Source organism: Propithecus coquereli, unplaced genomic scaffold (genome assembly GCF_000956105.1).
Source record: "Propithecus coquereli isolate 6110/MARCELLA unplaced genomic scaffold, Pcoq_1.0 Scaffold28, whole genome shotgun sequence".
NCBI lineage: Eukaryota > Metazoa > Chordata > Mammalia > Primates > Indriidae > Propithecus > Propithecus coquereli.
Window position 1 is genome coordinate 2,897,432 of NW_012148396.1, and position 17,280 is coordinate 2,914,711.

The 17,280-nt window shown below is 50.4% G+C and overlaps 1 protein-coding gene across 2 annotated transcripts in view; it reads right to left on the reverse strand.

The window, feature by feature from the left end:
* Window positions 1-17,280, reverse strand: part of ST3GAL1 (ST3 beta-galactoside alpha-2,3-sialyltransferase 1) — a 91,472-nt gene that overhangs the window by 61,640 nt on the left and 12,552 nt on the right. For both annotated transcript variants that reach the window (XM_012648144.1, XM_012648145.1), the window contains exon 2: window positions 8,165-8,318. The gene's annotated coding sequence lies outside the window, so the exon portion shown is untranslated. The remainder of the gene's footprint in view (window positions 1-8,164; window positions 8,319-17,280) is intronic.

Here is a 17,280-nt window from a genome sequence, read left to right on the forward strand (position 1 = left end):
CTTCTTTGATTTCTGTGGTGCCTGGAGCCAGACATTCCAGATCAGGCAGCCAAATGAAGACAGGTTCTTCAGTAGCAAACAGAGGAAGAGAAGACTAGGATGGCGATCAGGAGTGGTCACCCAGCCCTTGATCTGGGGCTCCAGGGATGCAGAGAGGTGAGGTGGGGTGTGCAGACCCTGGGGCCCCAGTGGCCGGTCTGTCATTTGGGCTCCAACATGGACGACTATGCTCTGCAGCGCTCTGGACACAATGGTGGCTGTCCCCACAGTGTCCCTCATTCTTGGTGAGGGCACAAAAAGAAATGTCTCTTAAAATATTTTGATGCTTAGCAATGATGTGAAATGGGTGACTTTTGTTACAGTAACTTCTATAATTTTTTAAAAAATCACTCCATATTCCTTCACTCAAACTGCTAAGGATCTGATGAAGTCCCAGGTCAGAGCTGATGAAGTGGCTGTAAGTTAATCTGTCTTTCTTCACTATTTTTCCTCAGTGGAACTGCTCGGGAGCCATGGCTGTCTGAATTACCACTGGATGCTGGGATTCAGGGAAACCTGGATTTCACGACTTGTGGGCATTCTAGGCCCCTAACAGTCCAAGGGCTCTCTGGATTCCATGGAGACCCATGGTTCCTTCAAATCCTAGAGTTCTGCAAAATCCTTCAAGGCTGTGGCACCCTGAGGACCAGGGCAAATGAGCTGCAGATGTTGCAGAAATCCAGAATTTCATGATCCTTGCTTGTACGGCTTTTCCCCTGTGTACTGCCAAGGCCCCAGTTTTTCAAATGGACTTGAGGCAAGCCAGGGGCTCAGTCCCGCCTACACACAGCTGTGAGGCCACACCCCCCACCAGCTCAATCACTGCAGTTAGTCCCCAAGAAATCAGGAGTGAGCGCCTCGGCCTGAACTTCGTGTCTCTTCGTTCGTGCCGCCACCCTCCCGCACCCCTTGATCCTCCCTGACCTGGACACTGGGCCCCACCAAAGGCAGATCCGCCTGCCCATCGCATGAGCCCACAGCTGCCGCACCTCGGCCTTTGCACTCGTCCCTCCCCAGTCTCAGCAGGGGTCGTCCTCCAGCTCTCCTGCCAGCCTCCTTTCCTCTCTGTGACTTTCCTCCACAGCAAAGCCACAGTGGATAACAGGCGGCGCAAACCCTCAAAACATTTTCAGTGTCTCTCTCCTGGGAACTTATCCCTAGGACATATGTCAAATGAAGGAAAATGCTAAAGGCAACACAGTGCTATTTATAATGATGATGATAAATATATATGTTGATATATATTATATATAAATAAGCAACAACAGAGAGGGACGGTTACTTAAATATGGTATTGCCATATTTAAGTATGAAATAGGCCACAACCATGTAGCATGACTAACTGTTCAGGGAAATTCCAGAAACACTCCCTGAATGACTCCTCCTGACCCAAGTACTAAAGATTCAGTGGGGAAGGAAGTGGCCCCTGCCCCCAAGGAGGTTCCTGTTAGGTGTCTGCCCACCTGCTGAGGCTGCAAAGTGTAGGGAGCCCATCCCGTTCCATTCAACCATGAGAAGAAGCAAGCTCATCTTCCCAGCCCCAAAGGCCTTCCCTTCCTTCTCTTTTTCTGATGGCCAGTCCTCCAGCACGAAGGATATTTTTAGTGCCTGTGAGAGTGTTTACACGAGGAACATTGAGCAAAATGGTGACAGGTCTTTCTGCACAGGCCTGTGGATGTAGTAAACAGCAGAGGAGCTTGTCAAACGGATTTCAGACAGGCCAGCCTTGGCTTCCCTCCCATGTCCTTCCTCCTCCTCCCTAGCCGCCCATAACAGAAACAGCAGAGCCATTTTGGCAGGGTGTGTTTCCTTAACTTAATCAGAGGCATGAAGATCTATATACAGCAGGCATTCCACATTCTGGTCGGCACACAAGGCAGGGAAGGGGGCCAGTCCCAAAGTTAAAGGCCCATGAGCCTACAGATACGCCCCCCCCATTTCCAGTTCTCCAAAAGCTGGAGACAGAGGTCAGCGGAGGAGGTGTCAAAGGCTGAGGAAGCTGAAGAGGAGAGAAGTGATCCCCAATGGGGCCCAGGCCTGTGTCCAGCCAGCAGAGTGGCCAGCTAGCCAGACATCATGTTTATCAAACCAGCGGCTGGGCTGGCTCTGTGTGGCTGAAACAGCCAGTGGACCCATGGTGCCTGCCGTCAGTGGCCGTTCTCAGTGCTGGAGACGCAAAGTTGGACATGGCCCAAGAGGTCCAATGACAAAGGAGCTCCCAGCCTAACAGGGGAGATGGACAGGCACATGGGCCATTCCCAGAAAGAGAGTGTGGTCGGTGAAATGAAAGGGAGACACATGCAGGGGGTTTGGGGGCTGGAAAGGGGGCAAAGAGTCCTAGAAGAGGTGATGCTTGGTTTTTTTGTTTTTCTTTTTGTTTTTAGAGACAGGGTCTTGCTCTGTCACCCAGACTGGAGCGCAGTGGCACAATCACAGCTCACTGTAGCCTCTGACAACTGGGCTCAACTGATCCTCCTGCCTCAGCCTCCTGAATAGCTGGGACTACAGGTGTGAGTCATCACATGTGGGGCCTCAAGCTGAGTTTTAAAGAAGGGATGATGACTCACCAGAAAGCCTGCAGAGAAAGGCATTCCAGGTACAGAACAACATCTACAAAGTTCACTACCAAGCCCTGGAGGCACGACAGGCACTTCATGTGGGGTGATGGGAACACAGGCTGTATCTATGGTGCACCGGTGTCTATGTCCACAGCCATCTATATCTATGTATCCTGTATACGATACTGGATGGTGGAGGTCTAGCAGGGTTCTAAGCACTTGTGCATATACAGGCATACCTAGTTTTACTGTGCTATGCTTTATTGTACTTTGTAAATATTACATTTTGGGAGTTTTTTTGTTTGTTTGTTTTTTACAAATTGAAGGATTCTGGCAACCCTGTGTCAAGCAAGTTTATCGGCACCATTTTTCCAATGGCATCTGCTCACTTGGTTAGCATACTTTAGCAATAAAGTATTTTTTAATTAAGGGTATGTACATCTTTTTTTAGACATAATGCTGGTGGAGTACACTTAATAGACTACAGTACTATGTAAATGTATCTTCTACACACACTGGGAAACCAAAGCATTTGTGTGGCTTGCTTTATTGTGATATTGGCTTTATTGCAGTGGTCTGCCATGGAACTCGAAATATTGCAGAGGTATGCCCACGTGAACTTATTCAGTCCTCGAGATTGGTGCTATTATTTATTCTGTCCATCTTGCAGATGAGGCAACTGAGATTAAGAGAGGGCACTGTGACTAGGGTGGCATGGTAAGAAGCCGCAGTGTGACTGGAACTCAGGCCACCTAACTTCAGGGTCCACGCTGTGAGGACTCTGTGATTAGCAGATGGTAGGTGGGGCAGGGTCAGTAGAGAGGGGCTGGGGTCTCGGGGCAGGGCAGGTCATGGTGAGCCTTGTCCGTCCTGCTCTCTGTCCCAGGGCCATGAGACCTATGGGCATTGAAAGGAGGAAGGACATAATGGATGCTCTTCAGGAACAACGGTTATCTGTCAATGCCCAAATGCTTATCAGCTGGGCATGACTAGAATAAAAATTAGTCTCTGAGAAGGGATCAGTCTGTGGGTTTGGCTTCTAGAAGCACCTAGAAAATTTCCATAGGGGCTTCTGGTGGTCCCTCTCTTCCCGTGACACTGGTGTTGTCATCAAGGCATCCCTGGCTAGAGTGGCTCACCCTGGAAAGTCCATTCTTTCATGGAAGAATGTCTTTGCTGCAGCCAGACAGCCTCCTGAGCCGACGGGGAGGGAGACCCTGGCTGCTGTCCTTGCAGCTCATCACGTCCTGCGCCGTGAGGCTCAGCCGTAAATCACAGTGACAAATATGCCTGTAATTTACTCAGCACTTACTATGAGCCAGGCACCGTGCCCAGCTTTTTGAGTCATCATGTCATTTAACCCTCACAAAACCCTAGCAAGTAGGTACTATTATTACCTCCTCGCTTACAAGATGGCGAAACTGAGTCTCAGAGAAGTGGCATACTTGCCCACGCTCCAAGAGCTGGGGAGAAGCAGATGGGAAGGCACCGGGCTTGTAACTCCAGGCTCACTTTCTTGAACCCGCTACAGCTTGTACATCCCTGCAGCGTCCATCTCCCCTGGGGTGCAGGATTGGCCCCGTTTTATCAAGAAAACAAGGCCCAGCAGGTTAAGATCAGGTAGCTAGCAAGCAGCAGAGTCATCTCCAAGTTTGTTCTTATGAATCCAGCATCCTTGCTTCCTCCCGCTGGCCCGGCTGTCAACCAGGGCTGGATCTTTGAGTGCCCAGGGAAGGGACTTCCTGCTGCTAGCTGCTGTGGTTTCAGCTGGCAGGGGCCCGACCTTTCCAGAAGATGGTAATGATGAAAGTTATGACTGCAAACCCTCTGACCAACAACTGAGCAGAGCCTACACTCGGAAGTGCGGAAGGTCTGTGGGTCCCCTGGTCCATTTTACAAACAAGGTAACAGGTGCCAAGGAGTGGGGATGCTGGGTCTGAGGGCCCTGGGAAACCACCGAGAGCTTCTAGAAGACAGATCTTATGCACTATGGAAGGAGAAAGTATAGGCAGAAACCAAAGAGCAGGCTGAGCAGTAAGCTCCATGACAGCAGAAACCACCTTTCTGTTCTTTGACTCTCTATCCCCAGTGTCAGGCAGTCAGTAAAAACCTGTTGAATGGATGTGTGAATGAATGAGCCTGTTACAACTGTCCGGGAGAGGGTACAAAATATGGACAGGGAATTCAAGCACTGTTAACACTCAGTCTTGCTGTCTCTGGGCACGCATAATTAGGCACCCCACCTTCATCCCTAATAACCAAAGCATTTTACCACGCTGATAGAAACTCGGTACGTATCAAACACACATTATTCCATTCTATGGCTATATTTTATTCAGTCATCTCCTAATCTTGGCCATTCATGGTGTTTCTAGTAGACTGCTATAAAATTAGGCAGGAAGTGGATGGGGCTCTGGAGATAGGACAAATGGCTTTAAAGCCCAGCTCTTGTGTTTATTAGCTGTGTGACTGTGAGTAGATAACTTAACCACTTTGTGCCTCGGGTTCCATCATCTGTAAAATAGGGAAATGACAGCAGCTAGCTCCCAAGGCAACTGTGGGGGTTAAATTTGTCAGTGTGTGTGGGGTTGTTAGAAAAGTATCTGACCCACAGTGGCCTCGTAAACATTCCACCAGCCTATGTGACCAGTTTAGATGATTCCTTAGAACGCAGTCCCACAAGTGGGACCACTAGGTCAGCCTGCAGAACTATAAGGAAAGTGCCTTTGAAGATCCCAGCAGTGCTAAGGCCAGAGCTCTTTAGCCCTATTTCCTTAGCTCAAGAGCAAGGACTCGGAGGACCCAGATGGGGAGTAAGTCCACCCTACTACAGAGCACTAGTATGCCCACTGCCTCTGGCAGGACACAAGCCCCTTGTGCCCAGCTCACCCCAGCAGGCACCAGGTACCCCGAGAGAAGGCATTCTCCCTACTAAGCCCCCAAGCCCCTCAGCTGCACCCCACTTATCTAGGGCTTGCATTTTATTTTAAATTCACAACTTTGTATTATTTTTCCTTAAAGAGGACTCCCAAACTGTACAAGCTTCAGGCCCCACAGAACCAGAACTGCACCTACATATTCCACTGGTTTGTTAATGTGTCTGTTTTTCCCATTAGATTATTAGCATCTTGAGGATATAGCTCTTGTCCTATTCCGTTTGACCTCCAGTGCTCAGCAAAGTGCCAGGGACCTGGAAGTCACCCAATGAGTATTTGCTGAATGAACGAATGAATGAATGACCAGGAAGGAAGGAAAATCACAGCCAGATGGGAAGCGTTCTCCCTCTTCACTCCACTCATTCCATTTGGATCTGTCCTTAAAATCACCCTGTACAAGATAAGCCTCCCCCTCCGGCTAGCCTTCCAGATGCTCAAGTCTGCCCTCTCCCCTGTTCCTCCAACTGTTGCTCTTTTCTTAAAGGTTATCAGCACCAGCTCCTCACTGCCGCCATTTGAATATCTAATGATGGCCAGGATGTCCTCTTATCTAATCAGAATGCCCCAGCCTGCTGTCCTTCTCTGGGCCAGCTGATAACATTTCTGTTTGTTGGAGGAAATGCTTCAGTTCTGAGAAACAGTGTCCATGCTTGTGACTCTGCCGGGGAGGAAAACAGGCCTGGCTCTTAGCGGGAGGCCACAGCCCCCTGGAGGGGAGAAAATCAGTCCCTGCCTGTCCTTTGATCTACAGCCTCCCTGCTGTTATCTTCTATCAGCAGTGTGACTTGGTTCCAGAAACATCTCCTAGAGACCCCCTCATCAGCACACCCATGCTGTGTCCTCCCCCAGGTCCCCTGCCTCTGCCTCTCATATGTTTATTTTTCCCTGTTTGCTGGGCATTTCTTCCCCTTTCCACCCCTGGCTAGGACCTTTGTCAGACTACAACAGTGTCTGGCACATGGAAGGAGCTCGGAAGCATCTGTCGATGCCTGCATGAAGCCAGCATGATCAAGTGCATATTCTGCACGTGTTCTGCTAGGATGTGGGGATACAGATGTGTTTAAGTTAAGACCTTCACGCTGAAACAGCTCTCAAAAAACCCCGCTGCAAGAGAGGAAATTCTCCCTCTGCAGAGCAGCCCAGTTCTGTAATTACACCCTCGACCGGACCAAGGTCTTTGCAAGCACAGGACAGCAGCCCTCACCCCACAGAGACCCTCACATGCACACGCATGTTCACTCACTGCCACATGCTTCTTCACACACTTCCTTACAGGACTCCGTCAGAGTGATGCAGACCATACACACGGCTCCCAGGCAACGAAGGACGTGGTGTCCATCAGCATGTTCTGGCTGGCCTGCTGCCAGGACGCCCAGAGACCTCTCGTCAGTGAGGACAAACACTTCCCCCACCTCCTGCTCTAGCTTTCTCCTGGGACAGTGGTGTCTCCCTCGGCCTTTTGATCAAAAGCGGACAGGCAAAGAGGTGCTCCCTGTACACTTGCCGTTTTAATAGCACAAGTTAATTTCACCTTGCACAAGTTAATTAGCTTTTCAGAGTCCTGGTTTCATATCTGTACTTGGGCCACTGGGTTGATGTTATTATAGCAATGCCAGCAAGGGAAAGGGTCTGGAACCTGGCCTGATCACAGCGTAATGAACGTGGTGGCTGGTGGTGGTGCTGAGAGTGGGAGTGGAGTGGCTGTTCACCGTCACTCAGACATACATGAATCTCTCGAATGTTCCAGCATCATCAGTGTGAACTCACGGTGGTTTTAATATATAGATAGGTCAGTTTAGAAGTGATCTGGATGATACGTGTACTGTGGATGATGTGTACACCATGGATACCTCGTGCATGCACGTGCACACACACACACGCACACACTACCCAGATGGCCCAGAAGCAATGCTACCCTAGTAGCAATAAACACACTGAGTCACATGTTGGCTACTGAGCATGTGAAATATGGTAAGCATGCCTGAGGACTGAATTTTTAATTTTATTTAATTTTAATTAATTAAAATTGCAACAGCCCCATATGGAGCAGCTCCATGTGAACAGCTCAGCTCTAGACCAGGGTTGGCACACTTTTTCTGTTAAGGACCAGGGAGTAAATATTTCAGGCTTTGCAGCCACACTACACTCTCTGTGGTAATAACTCTGCTGTTGCAGTGTGAAAGCAGCCACGACAATACCTGAACAAATGAGCATGGCCGTGTGCCAACAAAGCTTTATTTAAAAATAGGCCAGGCCAGACTTGTCCCGTAGGCCACAGTTTGCTGATGCTTGCTCCAGGAAACACTAGGCCTTCTTTGGGGTGACAAGCACTTGTCATCAAATGATGCCCCCAATCCAGGTTTTTATTGTTCATGGAGCTCAAAAAGCTCTCCTCTTAAGAAAAAGAGAGGCTGCTTGATACTCAAACAGGTCGCATTTTTCCCCTGAGGGAGGATGTATTTCCCTTCTATGGGCACTCATCTTTATGGGCTATTTCTGGGAGAGGCAGGCCACGTCACAAAGAGACCAAGAAACAGGGAACACCTGCCCTACCTCTGCAAGGTAACCCACAGAAGAAACCAGAAAAGACAGCACACCCCGCCTCATGCTGGGGACAGACTAGTCACTTACCTCAAAAGGCTGAGTGACGTCCATCTCTGGTCCACTGCTGGTATTGTCCTGGCCAAAAAGCTGAAAGCGTTTGTTTACTACAGCTCTTGGAGGCACTAGATCCCTCTCCTTGGCATTTCCAGTTCAGGAAGTTGGGGTCTGAAGATGGTATCAGCTAGAAGGGAAGAGGACAAACGTCTAAGTCAGTGTTGACATTTAGTTCATCCACTGCCTTTTTAAGATGACTCAAGATAATGAAAAGACATTCACTCACTCACTCAATTATTTATACATCAATATTTTTTAAACAAGCACCTGTTCTGTTCCATGCACAGCCTGCCACGAGCCAGGACAGGAAGCAAGTAAGCCATAACTTCTGCCCTCAAGGAGCTCAGCCTGGCAGAGAAAACAGACAAACACAGAAACAGTTCAGGACAATGCGATACGAGGAGGTGAGCGAGCGACACTGAGGGGAACTGAGAAAGAAACGGCCAAATCAGTGTGGAAGAAGAATTTAAAGAGGAGGTGATCTTTTCAGCAGCTCCTTGAATAAGGTGCTAGTGAGATCTCCTTGGTAAAAACACAAAACTTGGGGAAAGTGTCTCCAGGGACAAGGAAAAAGAAATATGTAAGATGTGAATGTATTAATAAAAGCGTGAGATCAGGGAGGAGGGATAAATCAGGCTGAGACCACTAAGAAAGGGCTTCTGAAGGCTTCTTCGGAGAGTAAGACGAGCAGCAGGAGCTCTCAGCTCTGGCTGGGCCCCGAGCCCTGAGACGTCACACCGCGTGTTTCCTCATCCGATCCTCCCCTGAAATCACCGAGGTGCTCCCACTGTGTCCCATACAGCAGCTGGGCAGCAGAGGCTAGAGAGCTTATGTGAGTCAACTTGCCCAGGATGACAAGGGCAGTAAGTGGCCGGGAACAAACTACGACAGAGAACATCCCTAACCATTTGTGCAGCAATGGTTCCAATTTGCCAGGCCACGTGCATGCACGCCCCTCTGCATGTGGCTTTGCCTGCCCTTCCAACATGAGGTAGAATCCATTTCTCTACTCTTTGAATCTGAGCTTGGCCATGTGACTTACTTTGGCCAATGGCACAACATGCAAATGTGGCACAAATGAAGGCTTACAAAGTGCTTATGCCTAGAAGTTCCCCTCTGGCTGCTGGGAATCATTCTACAGCCACAGTAACGGGCCTGAATTAACCTCCTGCAGGAGGAGAAACCACCCAGAGAGAGGCATCCCAGCCGCAGGCTTGTGGGTTGGGCCATCATAGGCAATCCAACCCCAGCCAAGCTCCAACAGGACCAGAAGAAATGCCCATCAACCCAGAGTCAGGAGAAATAATAAATGCTTGCTGTTTTAAAGCCCTAAGATTGGGTCTGTCTGTTACGCAGAGAAAGCTAACTGATACAATCACCAAGGTATCTTTACAACCCTGGCAAAATGATAACCTTGCTTGTTAGGAAGAAAGGGCTGAACTTCTTCCAAACATGTTGGTGATTGTCCAGAGATAATGAGGGCCAGAAGGTACGGCCTTGGGCAAAAGGTGGAGTGGGAGATTTGAGAGCTATTCTAGAGGTTAAAATCAACAGGATTTAGTGACTGACTGAGCCCAGAGTTATTTAAAGGTCTGTGTCTGTCTGGCTCTGGAAACCATGTGTGCTGTTGACTATAAACAGATTCCACTCGGCGCCTGCTGATGGGGGCAGGATGTTTACAAGGAAGAGACAGGAAAGTGGCCAGAGTCTGAGCAGTTAGGGCTCAGGGGCTGGGAAAGGAAAGCTATAGGAAACTCTTCCTTTTTAGTCCATTGTCTGAAATGAGAATTAAGGCAGGTGCTCACTGCCACAGCCTCCTAACTGGTCTTGCTATTACCTCCTCCTCCAGAGCCACCCCCTTCTCTTAGCAGGGGCCAGTGGGATCCTTATCAATTGTAACTCAGGCCTTCCTCCCTCCCATCACCACCGGCATGTCTACACTGCTTACCGCTTTGTCAGCACAGCCCAGCACACCGCTTGGCGCGTGGGAGAACGTCGATTGCTATTTCTTGAATGAAAGAGTGACCAAAACAATTCAGGTATCACATTTCTAAGAAGTTTTCTTTGATACACCCCAACTTTGGGTTAGGGGCCCTCCCTTGGGGTGCCTATGGCTTCATTCATGTGTTTATTCATTCGTTCTTTCATTTAGCAAGAACTTACTAGGCACTAGGCATCACCTGAATCCTACCGTGAGGTGCTCTCTCTAGACCAAACCTCTTAGGGGTGGGGAAGGGGGGCTGTGTTTTACTTATCATTAGATGTCCCCACCCTCATCTCCAGTGGCTATTGTATGAATACAGCAGGCACTAAATGATGGCTGGTGAATCAATGAATGAATGGGTGAACAGCAGATGAATCTCAGAGCATCAGTTGGGATGTGGCTGATTTATAAACTTAGCAGGAGCCTATAACCAAGTCTGAGTCTTATGCATGCTGCATCTCACTAAACAGTTGATAATCATCGCAAAAAACCTGCATGTACGTATGCATATGCAGGGGTATATACTGCAATTGCTCCATACCGTAAGACATAAGGGAGAATCTATGAATTAAACTAAACATGGAGGCAGGCTCTCAGCTGAGCCTCGGATGTCCAACTCTGTAGCCTGGCACCTGCAGCCACCTGTGATCTTCGATCAAAGCCTAAGACTCTTCTTCCTGGGGCAACGTGTAATCCTAAACCAATTCTTTCCCTGGTCTTGAGTTGGCTTTAAAAAAATAAGTTGGCCATTGTGTTGGATCCCAATCCCCAACTGGCGAGCTTGCAATCTTAAACACTAGACCCCTGGCCCCCATGTGGCTTGCCTGCTGCAGCCGCGGTTTCTCAGCCTCTCGACTATAGCACAGGGGCGTTAAACATACAAGGAAGGCATTTACGCCACTGCATTTCTACCAATGATCCCAGGAACAGCCTGGTGCTACTTAGATGTCCCTTGCTTTTTGGTCTCAACATGACCTTGACCACCTTTCCTGAAATGCCATGTCGAATCTGTCTTCTCACCCATGCCCTGTTGTCATGCTTCTTTCTACACTGGTTCTCCACTTCCCCAACCCTTCCAAGACTGATTCCAATTAAAAACAGCTGAACTCTCACCACCGAAGCATCCGTGAAGTGTGTTCATGCACATGCGCCACACAAGGAAGACAAATCAGACATAGTCCCCATTTGGGGAGGCCCAGAAAAAAAAGCTCTTGTGACTCACCAAGATCAATCACAGTTAAGGAAAACAAGGCCTGGAGAAGTGGCTCCTCCACCAGAGAGGTGGACAGCAGCACGGCTGGACCATGGGCCCAGGACCCTAGACTCTAGGTTCAGTGTTCCCACAACCAGGCTGACCTCCTCTCATCCTACCCAGCCACTCATCCCAACATTTCTATCCACCCGACTGGCAGCCACTAGCCCCAATGCAGGACCCAAGCAGGGAATTGCTGGGCTAGGAGACTCAGAGGCAAGCAAGGTGTCTACCAGCTCTAGCTAGAGCACAGATTAGGACGAATTCCAGTCAAACAAATCACAATTATACACTTATTTTTCCTGTTCTGGATCCGTAATTCCTTCCTTCTCTGTCTTTGTTAGTGCACCCACCATTCACAGCCCCCATGTGCCATCTGAGGTTCCTTTCTACTGCACAATATATTAATAATACAATAAATCTCATAAGAGATTTTGTTCTCCAATTTTGTGTCTTCTCTGGGTAGAGCAGTGAAATGGAAGTAAAACTTGACATCAGTCCTGGAGGCAAAGAGCCAGTTTGCTTAATAAATCATAGCTTTTCTCCTCCAAGCGAAAAACGATCATCTGAATAATTGTTAACACTGGGTCTGGCTGAATACCATGGCTGCATTTTTAAATTACAGGAATCTTTCCGAGGACCGTGGGCATGTCATGTTCCAAAACAGTGCAGCCTGCATCTAGGTGTACTTGCAGGGGAGGCTGGACAAGTCCAGCTGTGTGAGTTTAGAAAAAAACAGCCTTTCTCTGGGTCTCACTTTACTCACTGGTGAAATGGAAACTATCTGTTTTAATTACACTTTGCAGGGTGGTGCTAAAACACAAGTGAATAAAAAACAACACGAAATCACTTTGATAATAATAAAGCAAAACTAGCAGTAGTAATAGCAGATAACATTTTTGAAGTGTTTACTAGCACTTTGCTAAACTAAGCCCTTCGTACTCAAAAGCTCAGTTAATCCCCACAATGGTGCCTGGATGTGTCTACTATTATTTTCATCATTTTAAAGATGAGTAAATGGGGGCTTGAGGACATTAAGTGACTTGCTCAAGGTCGTATGACTAGTAAAGATTGGAGCCTGAATTATAAACTAATTTCTAGCTCGACTCCAGAGTCCGGAACTAACACAGTTTACTTCGCATCAGCATTTACGGAGCCTCAGCCTGGGCGGTGCCAAGCACTGTGCTCTGCCCTGGTGGGGACAACAATACACTCTCAGGCTCTGCCCTCAAAAAGCCCACCATATGGGGAGGGGGACGCAGGCTCACAAGCAAGGAATCGCACCATTCTGTATCCAGTGGAAGATCGTAAATGTGCGAAACATTGGCTTCGTAACCTGAATTCCTGTCCGGAACATGATGCTCATGGAGAATGAGATCAAGACTGAGACTGTCTGGCCAGATGGGTTTCCAAAGGAGACAGGTGACCCAGAAGTGAGAGGGTGCAAGGGCAGACAGAGAAGCTGAGCGAGGAATGGAGCAAGGACCCAGCAAACCCAGCCTGGTGTGAGTGCTGCAGTGTCCACAGCAGGGCTGCCGGCAGGGCTTTGTGTCCACAGCCGGGTTTAGGGGCAGACGTTCCGGGTGCAGGAACCAGGAATGACACGGCTACTGCGGACGGTGTGAGGAAACCGAGCGGAGAAGCTCAGAGGATGACCCTCTTCGGGACACTATTGCATGTCACTCCCTGGGGACCTGGGGCTGAGGAGGCCAGCCCGCCTGGGCTGGAAATGAACGCGAACAGAACTTGGGGCAGGACGACACATGTGCTTGTCGGGCTGGGAAAGCTGTTCTCTCTTGTAACCTCTCTCTCTGAAAGGGGCTCAACCCATCAGATTCCTCCTAAGAAAGTGGATTTCCGAATTCGAAGGCTAACGCTGAGGCTGGTTTGCTGGGAGAGACGTTATTATTATCAGTAGCTACCACGGGTGGAGCATGGACAATGAGGCTGACCCTGTGCAAAGCACTTCATGTGCACGACTTCGCTCAATCTTCACAGCACTCCTCTGACCTCAGTAGTTTTACCATTTCTCAGACATGGAAACTGAGGCTCTGAAAGGGTTACATAATTTGCCCAAGTTCACGCAACTAGAAATTGGCAGAGATGAGATTCGAGGCCAGGTCTGTCTTGAACACGATATCCCAATGTTTGTGCTCAGAAGGTTTACACTAAGCTGCCTCCTAAGCGCAAACGCAGAGGCAGCTCCAGGGCTGAGGCGATCTTGAAGCACACGGCATCCAATCCCCCACGTGCCCCAGTTCACGACCCCCACCTTGTGTAAGAAGCCCTCCCTGCTCTACCAACCCTGCTGTCACCAGCTGTCAGCACCACAGCGGCAGTGAGCAGGTCCAGGGTGGCCAGGCAGCGCCCACACATGAGCAGAACCGAGACAACCAACTTCCGGCTGTCTCTACCTTCGACCCCAGGGTGGACATCTACGCCCCAGTATCCAAACCCCGAGATCTTAGCTCCTGCATCACCAACCTTGTCCTTGTGCCTCTTGATGTTTTGGTTTTCTCATCTGTAAAATGGAAATGATGATGATGATAGTCATGAAGAAGAGGAAGAAAGGAGAAGAAAGAGTGCTTCACCTGCCTGCTGTTCATAAGGGGCAGACATAATCATGGCTTGGCCAGTGGCTGTGCCCTGGCCTGACCGCGGGTCTCAGACAAGGTATCTAATCACTCAGGAGCTCAGTGTCCCCGCTTAGGGATGGGGATACTGAACTTCCCTGACCTCGCGGGGTTGTGAGAAGGAACTAAACAATGCACACGGGCCCTCAGAACAGTGCTTGGTGTGCCTATCGAGACACGGTACGAGCGTCCTTTCTGTTATCAGCACCGCAGGACGCTTGGTAGAGTGTGGCGCACTCAGGAACACTGGCTGTGATTAGGGTCACGCTACGCAGAGGTCCGCAGGCATCCCGCGCCACCTTCAGGGCCCTATCTTAGGGCTAAACCAGGGCTGGCCCACAGCCCTGGCTCCTAGAACTGGGTTCCTAGAACAAAGTCTGCAACACAGGTTGGGAGCTGGTTTTCCAAGGGGACACCTGACAGTTCCCTTACGAGGGTTCGGAAGGGTCCAGTGAGCAAGGGGGTGAGGAGCAAGGGACACAGAGAGAAGAGGGCAGGGGGGTGTCTGGGGCCTTACTGCTTCTCCAGACTCCACCGGAGCAGAGCCCCACGAATTGTAAGATACACTGAACTCTTGGCGGAGGATCTCTGCCCTCGTGGAGCAGGACAGCTCATTGTTGAGCTCCTACCAAGTGCCAGGCACCTTTCCAAAATTTAAGCATGAGTTAAATTCTAGACCCATTTTTCAGAGTCTGCGATCGCTTGCCCCAAGTCACCAGGCTACTCAGGGAGACGCCTGGATGCACGTGCTCTCAGGCTGTCCTGACCCTCTGTCCCCTTGCAGCGTAGGACACGACTGAGACATGTTTACGCTGCAGGAGTGAGGCTGGATCCACTCCACTGCCCTCCCAATGGTGTTCCAAAATTCCGCACTTGACGGTGAGAGGCAGAGGTGGAGGCAGGCAGAGGGACAGAGCAGGAACTGCGGATGGGTCAGAGAGGGGGCCCTTCTGAAGGGGCCAAGGATGCCAAGGAGAAAGGTGGGACCACATCTAGTGCCCATGACCTTCTCAGTATGAGTGAGCAGGGAACCTTCTCCTGTTCCATTACCTCCTCCTTCTCGTCCTGCCACCTGCCGCCACTGGCCCAATTCAGATTTGAGAAACTTTAACGGAGCACCTACTATCGTCCCAAGTGCTGGCCCAAGCCCATTTACTTGTGTTTCTCTACTTGGCTCCAGGGGCTGGGAAGGCAATGCCATGGAAGGGAATTTCATGGCTGGCACGTGCTGCCTATGCAGGGAGCAGGCCACCTCCTGCTGGGGATGGCTCGAGCCTTGCCAGAACTGAACTGAGCCTTGCGCCTCTGCTGTGCCTTCTCATTACCCACCTCAGCCTGGCTAAGCTTTAGAAGTTCCTCTTCTCCCATCTCAAATCCAAAAGGTCTGTAATGGGAGGGGCGGCACAGCTCCCTGGTGTACACCTCTGTTGCTGTGCTTCCTGTTGTCATCAATGGCTCCCCAGTTTCCCCCGGCCGTCAGGCTGCAACTGTCCCAGTCACCTTCCATGTCTAGCTTCTCAGCGCCTGAGCGCAATCTGTTCTCACACCCCAGAGATGAAGTCACCAATCCCACATGGGAGCAAACACTCCAAACGTGGCTCACGGTAACTCCCACCTGGATCATCAGTCAGTCCTCCCCTCCCATCCATTGGGAACTTGGGCCACAATGGTTTTCCTAAAATGTCATGGATCTGATGAAATCCCATCCTGCACGAAGGAAAAGAAACCTTGATTGCACCTCATCACTGAAAGAATACAGGCCATTCAGGCCCCACCACGGCGGGGCTGTGACCTTTTCCTTCCTTCCACCCCTTCCTCCAATCACACGAGTGGGAGGGTGCCTGGCTCGGCGGATGGGTTCCTCCATGGGGTTCCCCCTCCACCCTCACTGCCGCTGTCAGAAGGGCCCACCGTGTCCCCAGTTCCAGCTTGAAGGCTGTCTCTTCTCTGGGGCTTTTCCCAACCAGCCCCTGTTTTATTTATGTGAACTCTCATGATGGGTGGTGCTATCCCCAGAGCACAAGTGGTGAAACGAGGCTGGGACACGGGAGTCACTTGCCCTGGATCCCACAGCTCATCAAGGGTGAGGAGCCTGTCTTCTCCCCGTGGCCTCGGCCTCCTGGACAGGAGGTGCCCCCTTGGCACCTGAGAGTGGGTGCAGAGGAGTGAGATGGGCACTGCTGTGTCTGCCCAGAATCCTGCCCCTTTCTCGGGTCTGGGAGGAATGTGAAATACAGATGTATTTGTTTTCTAGGCAAGCTCAGCTAATTAGGGGAGGAACAACTATGTACTGTTGAACAGGACTTTGTGGGCGAGGAAAAGAAGGAAGAAAAGGCGGGAGGAAAGAAGGAAGGAAGGGAGGGAGGAAGGAAGAAGGAGAGGGAGAAAAGAAAATGTCTACTGACCATGGAAACCGTGGGTCCAGGGACAGGGCTGACATCATACAAGTCTGTCCCTGGTGAATGTGACCCAGAGCACCAGTACTGACCGTCCTATTTATAGCCCTTTGAAATATAGCTCGGTGAAGGGGGGACTTTATTCTTTGGCCTCTTATCTGATCCTGGGGAACAAAGTGGAGGGTGGGGAGGGAGGCTGGCAGAGGTCCTGCTACGCAGGCAGTGAGACCAGACACACCGGGTCCCTGAACCTTTTACTGACCCGTGCGTGCGTGTTAGAGGGAAGCATTCTGATATGGTGGAAAGGGGTGTGCAACAGGCCCCCCAGCTCAGCCTCCCCAGCCTGGGGAACTCAGGGCAACGGCCAACTTCGGAGAGCTGTAAAAATACTGATAACGATAATGAGCTCACAGCCAAGTTTAGGAGGTTAAAGAGTCTACAGTGACCAGTACCTTGTATTTCCTGGGCAGAAACTCAGGAAGGAAAAGGCGGCAGACGGATGCCAGAATTCACACAAACCCACACAGACTTGCTCAGAGGGAGGTCCAGAGGAGACTGGGAGACTCTGTGCCGTAAACAACAGTGGGACAGGCCCTGGCGCAGTGGGGTCCTGGCAGGGACGGCACCCGCGGTCTGTGGCTGCCCCCGCTGCCTGCTCTGGTGTGCAGGACGGCACAGGAGACTGCCCACCGTCTGGGGCACCCAGAGTTGCCCAAGATGACAAGAGAGCCCAGTGGAGAAAGCAGGCCTTGGCAGCGTTACACCGCACCGCCGACAGGCTGAGGAGTCGCACCAGGCAGGCCTGGTCTGAGCTGTCTTCTGAG